Raw genomic sequence first — 8659 nt, 5'->3', positions numbered from 1 at the left:
ATAGGATAAGTGTTCATTTTGGGTTAATTTTTGTCTATGGTATAGGGTAAGGGTTCATTTTGGATTAAGTTTTGTGTATGGTATAAGGTAAGGGTTCATTTTGGGTTAATTTTTGTGTATGGTATAGGGTAAGGGTTCATTTTTGGTTAATTTTTGTGTATGGTATAGGGTAAGGGTTCATTTTTGGTTAATTTTTGTGTATGGTATAGGGTAAGTGTTCTTTTTGGGTTAATTTTTGTGTATGGTATAGGGTAGGCATTTATTTTGGATTAATTTTTTTGTATGGTATAGGGTAAGAGTTCATTTTGGATTAATTTATGTGTATGGTATAGAGTAAGTGTTCACTTGGGGTTAATTTTGTGTATGGCGCAGGGTAAGGGTACAACTGCATTCTTTTGCATGTGCATATTCGGTTTTCACAGCACCATTGTTAAAAAGACTGTCCTTTCCTTATCGATTGGTCTTGGCACCTGTTTCAAAAATCATTTGCCATTTCATTTCTGGCCTCTCTATTCTATGACATTGGTTGATATATCTGTCTTTATCCCCGTACCACACTGTTTGGATTTCCATAGTATGTTTTGAAATCAGGAAGTGTGAGTTCTTCAACTTTGGTCTTTTCCAAGACCGTTGTGGCTATTCAGCATCCCTTGAGATTCCATATGAATTTTAAGATGGAGTTTACTCTGCAACAATTGCCATTGGGATTCTCGTATGGGTTGCATTCAAGTTGCAGGTCACATCGGGCAGCATGAGCATCTTAACTATTAAGCTTTCCAAATTCATGAACGCACGATGTATTTCCACTTAGTTGTCTTTAGTTTTTTCTAGCAACACTTTGCAGTTTCCAGTGTAAAAGTCTTTTGCCTCCTTGGTTAAGTTTATTCCTGATAATTTTATTCTTTTTGCTGCTATTGTAAATGGAATTGTTTTCTTAATTTCCCTTTTAGATTCTTCATTTTTAGTGTAAGAAACACAATTGATTTTGTGGGTTGATTTAGTATCCTGCAACTTTGCTGAACTCATAGATTAGTTCTAACAGGATGTGTGTGTGTGTGTGTGTGTGTGTGTGTGTGTAATCTTATCTGCAAATGGAAACAATCTTACTTCTTCCTTTCCAGTTTGGATGGCTTCATTTCTTTTTCTTGTTTAATTTTTCTGTGTGGGATTTCCAGTGCTGTGTTGCATAAAGGTGGCAAAATGAGCATCTTTGCCTCATTTGTAGTCTTAGAGGAAAAACTTTCAGTCTTTCACCATTGAGTATGATGTCAGTTGTTGGCTGTTTATATACAACCTTCATTATATTGAGATAGTTGCCTTCTAATCCTAGTTTATTGAGTGTTTTTATCATGAAAGTATGTTGAATTTTATCAAATGCTTTTTATGCATCAATGGAGATAATCGTGGGATTTTTCTTCATTCTGTTAATGTGGTGTGTTACATTGATTGATTTTTGTATGTTGAACCATTCTTGCATTCCAAGAATAAATCGCGTTTGGTCACAGGGTATAATCCTTTTAATGTGCTGTTGAATTCTGGTGGCTAGTATTTTATTGAGACTTCTTGCATTGATATTCATCAGGGATATTGGTCTGTAATTTTCTTTCCGTAGAAAGTCTTTGTCTGGCTTTAGTATCATGCTAGCTTCATAGAATGAGCTAGGAAGTGTTCCCTCCTCTTTGATTTTTTGAAAGAGTTTGAGGAGGGTTGGTGTAAATTCCTTAAATGTTTGGTAGAATTCACCAATGTTGTCACCTAAGCCTGGGCTTTTTATTGTTGTGAGGCTTTTCATTACTGATTCATTGAGGCTGCCTTTTTAGAATGAATGTTACAAATTTATGGCCAAACAATTTTTTTTTTTTTGAGATGGAGTTTCGCTCTTGTTACCCAGGCTGGACTGCAATGGCGCGATCTCGGCTCACCGCAACCTCCGCCTCCTGGGTTCAGGCAATTCTCCTGCCTCAGCCTCCCAAGTAGCTGGGATTACAGGCACGCACCACCATGCCCAGCTAATTATTTGTATTTTTAGTAGAGACGGGGTTTCACTATGTTGACCTGGATGGTCTCGATCTCTTGACCTCGTGATCCACCCGCCTCGGCCTCCCAAAGTGCTGGGATTACAGGCTTGAGCCACCGCGCCCGGCCCAAACAAATATTTTTAAAAAGGAGTAGTTCTTTACTTTGGAAGGTGATATACCTTTTATAACGATGTGCTTTTCTCAGATTTTTAGAATACCTTTTTGGAATAGTAAGTTTTGATGACTTTATTGCCCGAATTTGTTACTATTACTCCACTTTATTGCCATAGTTTGCTTTTTTCTTTCTTTCTTTCTTTTGTTTTTTTTTAGACAGAGTCTTGCTCTGTCACCCAGGCTGGATTGCAGCGGAGTGATTTTGGCTCACTACAGCCTCCGCCTCATGGGTTCAAGTGATTCTTGTGCCTCAGCCTCCTGCGTAGCTGAGATTACAGGTGTGCCCACCATGCCCGGCTAATTTTTGTATTTTTAGTAGAGATGGAGTTTCGCCATGTTGGCCAGGCTGGTCTCAAACTCCTGGGCTCAAGCAATCCACCTGCCTCGGCCTCCCAATGTGCTGGGATTACAGGCGTGAGCTCTGCGTCCAGTGCTGCTCTCTTCTTAAACAGAAAAAACCCAAGTAAACCCAGATATTACTCTCCACCTTATGCATCTTGACACACATTACTCTCGGCTCTCATAGATAGCAAATCCACACTTGAAGATGAAAATTTGCTACAATTTCAGGTACATAACAGCATGAGCTACAGGCTTGTAAATGAGTTCTAACTCACAGTAAAGTAACTTATGACTAACAATAGATGGGTCCTTTAAATGGCAAGCACTTAGGTAAGGGTGTCCACAGGCCCTGGCAGCTGTGACTTCACGGGAAGGGCAGGGAATCAGCTGAGGGGGCCCTGCACTAATCCAGGTTCTGCCACTTGCTGCCTGTGCCAACTTGAGCAGGTTTGCAGGGCGCGGAGTTTCTGTGGTTTCCCAGAGCTGTGCCAGCCTGGACAAAGCAATATCAGAAAAAAACGGTCAGACCCATTCCACAGATTCTAGCCCAGCTACCTTCTAGAGTTCTCAGGGGTTCCCCTCATGTGAACTTGCAAAGTGAACAGAACACTGGCTTTGAAGTTAGGGCTCCACTTTCATTCATTCATCTACTCATTTGTCCATTCATTTGTCACTGAGCTCTGCCACCTGGGTCTTGTTCACTTAATCACCTGGAGGCTCAGCGTTGTCATCTATTCAATAGAGATAGAAACGTCTCCCTCCAGGGGCTTTGCAAGGTGAGAAGTAACATATATACAGTTCCCAGCACAGTGTCTGCTCCGGGTCTGTTTTAGGGTCCTGGGCCCTGTAAAGTCACACCGGGCACTGTGCTCAGAAGGGCTCTACACTTCAGTGTTCAGATATGACCATCTTGAAATTCTTTTTTTTTTTTTTTGAGATGGAGTCTCGCTCTGTCACCCAGGCCGGAGTGCAGTGGCGCGATCTCAGCTCACTGCAACCTCCGCCTCCCAGGTTCAAGCGATTCTCCTGACTCAGCCTTCTGAGTAGCTGAGACTACAGGCACACACCAGCATGCCCAGCTACTTGTTATATTTTTAGTAGAGACGGGGTTTCACTACATTGACCAGGCTGTTCCCAAACTCCTGACCTCAGGTGATCTGCCAGCCTTAGCCTCCCAAAAGTGCTGGGATTACATGCATGAGCCACGGCACCCAGCCTTGAAATTCTTAAGATTTTTAAAACAAGGGGCCCTGCATGCTCATTTTGTACTGGGCCCCCCAAATCATGTAGCAGTCCTGTGTCTGGGCATGGCAGAAGCTGCACTGTGGTGGAGGGGTCATTGGCACAGCCCTCTCTGTACCATCTAGCAGGATCTGCCTCTCCTTTTCCCCTCCCCTCTGTACTCACTGAGTTCTGTGAAGTGTCTGGAGAGTCCACGGGGCCTGCTTCAGCCCCATGGCCTGCAGAGGTATGTCGTGGCCTATAGCTGTTCCCTGAGTCTCAGTGTGTGCACCCCCCGGGTGTCGGAGGCTGTGGGGCCCTAGAGCCCACCCGCTCTCTGCTGGGCTCTGCTTCCAAGTTTCAGGACAGGGTGCCTCTCTGCCTTGAGCTCCTAGGGCCTCACAAAGATTTCAGGGAGGAAGTGTTTCTGACTGTTACTTTGCTTGGGCTGTGGACACGTATCCACCAGAGCACATCTGAACCATGGCATGACAGCAGCGTGTACCAAAGCAGGGCCTCCTGCCCACAGGCAGGATGGAGATGACCATCGTCAGCCTCAGACAGCCGTCAGCCTTGAATGAAAATGCCTGGCGTGTGGTTAGAAGGTACGCAAAGAACACTGTCACGAGATCAATCAAATCAGCTGCATTTCATCAACGATTAGTGTGTCCATGTGTGTGCATGTGCAGTCACTTATGCCGAAAACAAGAGAAAAATATTAAAAGCTAGTTCTGTTTTAATCCACCGAAGCCATTCTAGAAACATCTCGCTAGCCTTTTCCTTTAAATGTGCGTTGGAACTGCTTTCCAATGTACAAAAAGTTGCCAAGATAAAAACAGTATAGCGAACACCGCACACCTTTGACTCAGATTCACCTGCCGACCTTTCACCTGTTTGATCACTTTCCATCTCTCCGTCGCCTGTATCTGTCTGTCTGCCTCTCTGTCTACAATTTGTTTCCGAGCCATTATTGAGTAATTACCTATATGAGGCCCTTTCTCCCTAAATACTTGAGTTTATATTTTGTAAGAAAAGCGCTCTTTTACATAAGCACATAACTGTGCATTGATACAAAACTTCAATTGACTGCCCCAGTTCCAGTTTCATCAGTTTAGATCCAATCTAAGGCCGGGCATTGTAGTAAATTTACATCGCTTTGGTGGCCTTCAATTTGAAACATTTCTACAGCCTTTGTCTTTTATGATACCAACGTTTTAAAGGAGAACTCCCGCCAGGAGTGGTGGCTCATGTCTGGAATCCCGGCACTTTGGGAGGTTGAGGTGGGTGGATTACCTGAGGTCAGGAGTTTGAGACCAGCCTGGCCAATATGATGAAACCTTGTTTCTACTAAAAATACAAAAATTCTCTGGGCGTGGTGGCCGGCATCTGTAAATCCCAACTACTTGGAAGCTGAGGCAGAAGAATCGCTTGAACCCAGGAGGTGGAGGCTGCAGTGAGCTGAGATGATGCCACTACACTCCAGCCTGGGCAACAGAGCAAAAACGCCACCTCAAAAAAAAAAAAGAACCCCCCCCGCCGCCACCACTTTTGCATAGAACATTGTTCATTTTTGCTGTCTGAGTTTTTTTCAATTGGCTCAAGGTGATGCGTTCTTATGCTTTTTCAGGGTAACCGGAGGCACATGGTGCCCCCCTCAGCTTTCTCAGGGTAGCCGGAGGCACATGGTGCCCCCCTCAGCTTTCTCAGGGTAGCCGGAGGCATATGGTGCCCCCCTCAGCTTTCTCAGGGTAGCCGGAGGCACATGGTGCCCCCCTCAGCTTTCTCAGGGTAGCCGGAGGCACATGGTGCCCTCCTCAGCTTTTTCAGTACTGCCTCCAGATGCTGGCCCAATGCCAGGTTATGAAGTGAGAGTCTGGGTGAGCCTCATGTGTCTTGGCACATTTCTTTCCTGCCTAAGTGCCCTAATGTGACCCTGAGAGACGAGGAAGATCTGTAACCCAGGCATCCTATCACAGAAATAGGACAGTTGGAAATGTGATTTCTGTCTCCATCCTTTGCCCCTTTCCTTCTAAGTGAACTCCGCCCCAAGCATGCCCATACTATTGCTTAGGGTTCTTTGCTTCCAAGGAACAAGGACCACTCTATCCCCACTTAGGTGAAAAATGTAGGCTTGTTCAAAGGGTGCCGGTAGTGAAAACAACCAGGTTTTGCAAAAGACAGAAGTGACTGGGGCGGGATCTCCGCGGGAGGAGTCCAGAGCGCTGTTCCAACCCATTTCTCTCTGAAGGACTGACTCCAGCAGCTCCACCCTAGGTGTTCTGGCTTGGGGTTCAGACTCCCTAGAGAGCTGGAGAAGAAAGGGGAATGGGAGCCATGTTTGACAGCCCCCCAGCCCCTGAATTACACACAATTAGGGAAGGACAGTTTCCTAAACAAATTGGGGCAAGGCAAAGAAAATAATCATGGCTACCAGGGCCGGAACTTCACCACTCTCTCAGCCTTCGGGATCCGGGGTATGCGGCGCTGGCACATTGGTGGCTCTGCTGTTGACGACTGTGGGGCACGTCCACCATGAGGCCTGCCTTGTTCTCAGGGACGTTTGGCTCCACATCGTCCTGCAGCCATAGCTCATTGGCCCAGAGCTAAGAACCTGAATTTAAGAGGAGCCAATCTGTGGCCTGGGCAGCAATTTAGGACAGGTCCTGGTGTGAGAAGGCGTGCTGAACCCATCACAACAGAGACATTGGGAGAGAATGTGGCAGCCAGCCAAAGGAGCTAGAGAGAAGAATCCATCTGGGAGTGGGAGAGGCCACGTCAGCTAAATCCAAGTTAGGAGGCCAGAAGGGAAGAGAGGAGGCATGGAGAGGAGAGGGTAGGGAGGCCAGGTGGGAGGGGGACTGGGAAACCCCTGACACGTGGGAAAGCAGTCTAGCTGCACTGGTTTCCAGAGCTGTCTAAGCCTGACCGCGGCTGTCTAGTCCCCGGGGCTCCCAGAGGCCAGGCCTCGTTCTAGCCTCTGTCCTCGGCTTCTCCCGAGCTTCCCTCCTGCACAGGTCTTTGCAATGGACTACACTTTTTCGAGCTAGTCAGACTGGTTTCCATCCTGGTAACTAAAAAGCAAATGGTAGACTGCATTACCGGCCCAATTCCTCTTTCCCGCCTGTGCCCACACCTGTTACCACGTGATTTTGCAGGGCCCTGTGACTTTGGGCTCAGCTGTGGACTCGCAAGGGCCGGTAGAATGAGGCAGAAGTGTTGGGGTATCAGCTCCAAGCCTGAGCTTTGAGAGTCCTTGGGGCTCTGGATGCCTCTTGTGTTTCTGCCACTGCCCTGGGGAGATCACGCCTGGCCTGCTGCTGGTCTTTGGAGCAGGGCCAGTCCCGCCACGCCTCATTAGCCACCTCCAGGCAGCTATGCATGTGCAAGTGGTCCCAGCTGAGCCAGCCTGGGGGGTGGGGGGTCTGCTGGCCATCAGGTGACCCAGACATCTGTAAGATTAAAAGAGGTTTCTTTGAAGTTACTGAGTTCTGGGTGGTTTTTGTCACACAGTGTATTTGGTAATAGCTATGTGATACAAGGCCTGACCAAACTACGGAAGTCAAGAGGATAGCCTGCAAAGCCCGTCTTTTCTCCTACCTTTCATTTATCATTTGTGGCCTTCCTACTGTGTGTTTTGGAGCTGGGATTATAGCAGTGGAAAAACAAGCCCCTTACCCTGTAGAACCTACATTCTGATGGGGGAAGACAAACCGTAAATTTGTAAACAGTTGAGAAAGATCATTTTAGACAGTGACATGCTAAGAAAACAGAAGTAAGTGGGTAATGGTTTACCTGTGCTGTCCATTATGGTAGCCACCTGCCACATAGACCTTCCCTTTTAAATTAGTGACAATGAAATAAGATGTGTAATTCCGCGTTTCATTAACACTAGCCATATTTCAAGCAGTTACAGCTCCATGTGGCGAGTGGCGACTGCATTGGACGGCATAGAGACAGAAGAGTCTCATTGCCACAGAAAGTTCTATGGACAGGGCTGGATTAGACTCTATGGGGTGCCTGCCAGGGGGTGTTGGCTGTGTTAGCTACAATGGTCAGGGAAGGTTGCTCTGAGAAGGTCAATTTGAACTGGGACCTGACGAGGGAGTCAGCCGTGTGAGACACTGAGAGAGAGCGCCGCCACCTGAGGACCGGCTGGTGCACAGGCCCTGGGGCACAGACAACACCTGATTTAGGCCATCAAAGGAGTGCTCTGGCTAATGGGTGGGGGTGGATGTATATGAAGGTGGGGTGGGGTGGGGTGGGCAGAGGCAGCAGGGATACTAGTTTTCAGCTTTCAAGTGGTCTTGGCTGGACACAAATTTGTCTTGGGCTATTTTCTCTGCTACACACTCCTATCGCCCTGAATGATTTTGTGTTCTCATTCTGCTACCAAGACGATACCAACCAGCATGATGCTCCTGTGTTCAAGAACTGCTGTTTGAATCAGCTTTGCTGCGGAGGGGAAGAACTTGTTACACTTGTGGGCTTTTTCTGCTTTTTTCAAAACTTAACTGACTCCAAAAGTAAGCTATTTACTGCACAAGCCTTAGCAAGGGCAGGTATACAAGAGAAAGGAAAGTTAAACAAAATTCATAATTCTATCTGTAAGGTTTATTGCCAAGTTTAAAATGAGGAAACTGAGGCCAGTATAAGAGAATGAAAATCCAATTTATTCAGCTCCCGGGCAAGGTTCTATGGTCCCAGGGAAAGGGGCCAGGGAAGTTGAGCCAACTTCCTGGGGCGTGGGGTTTTTATGGCTAGAAGGAACGAGCAACAGCTGGGTGCTCTGATTAACTCCAGGGGAGCGGGATTGAGACGGGACAGGCCGCTATTGGTTGACGGGTTGTTGGACAGGTTTTCCAGTGGGAGAGCCGCCCAGGAGCCTTGCGTCAGCTGGAGCCTTC

This window comes from Callithrix jacchus, chromosome 8 (genome assembly GCF_049354715.1).
Source record: "Callithrix jacchus isolate 240 chromosome 8, calJac240_pri, whole genome shotgun sequence".
NCBI classification, from domain to species: Eukaryota; Metazoa; Chordata; class Mammalia; order Primates; family Cebidae; genus Callithrix; species Callithrix jacchus.
The sequence above is the reverse complement of the archived record's forward strand: the minus strand, read 5'-3'. Positions refer to the sequence as shown.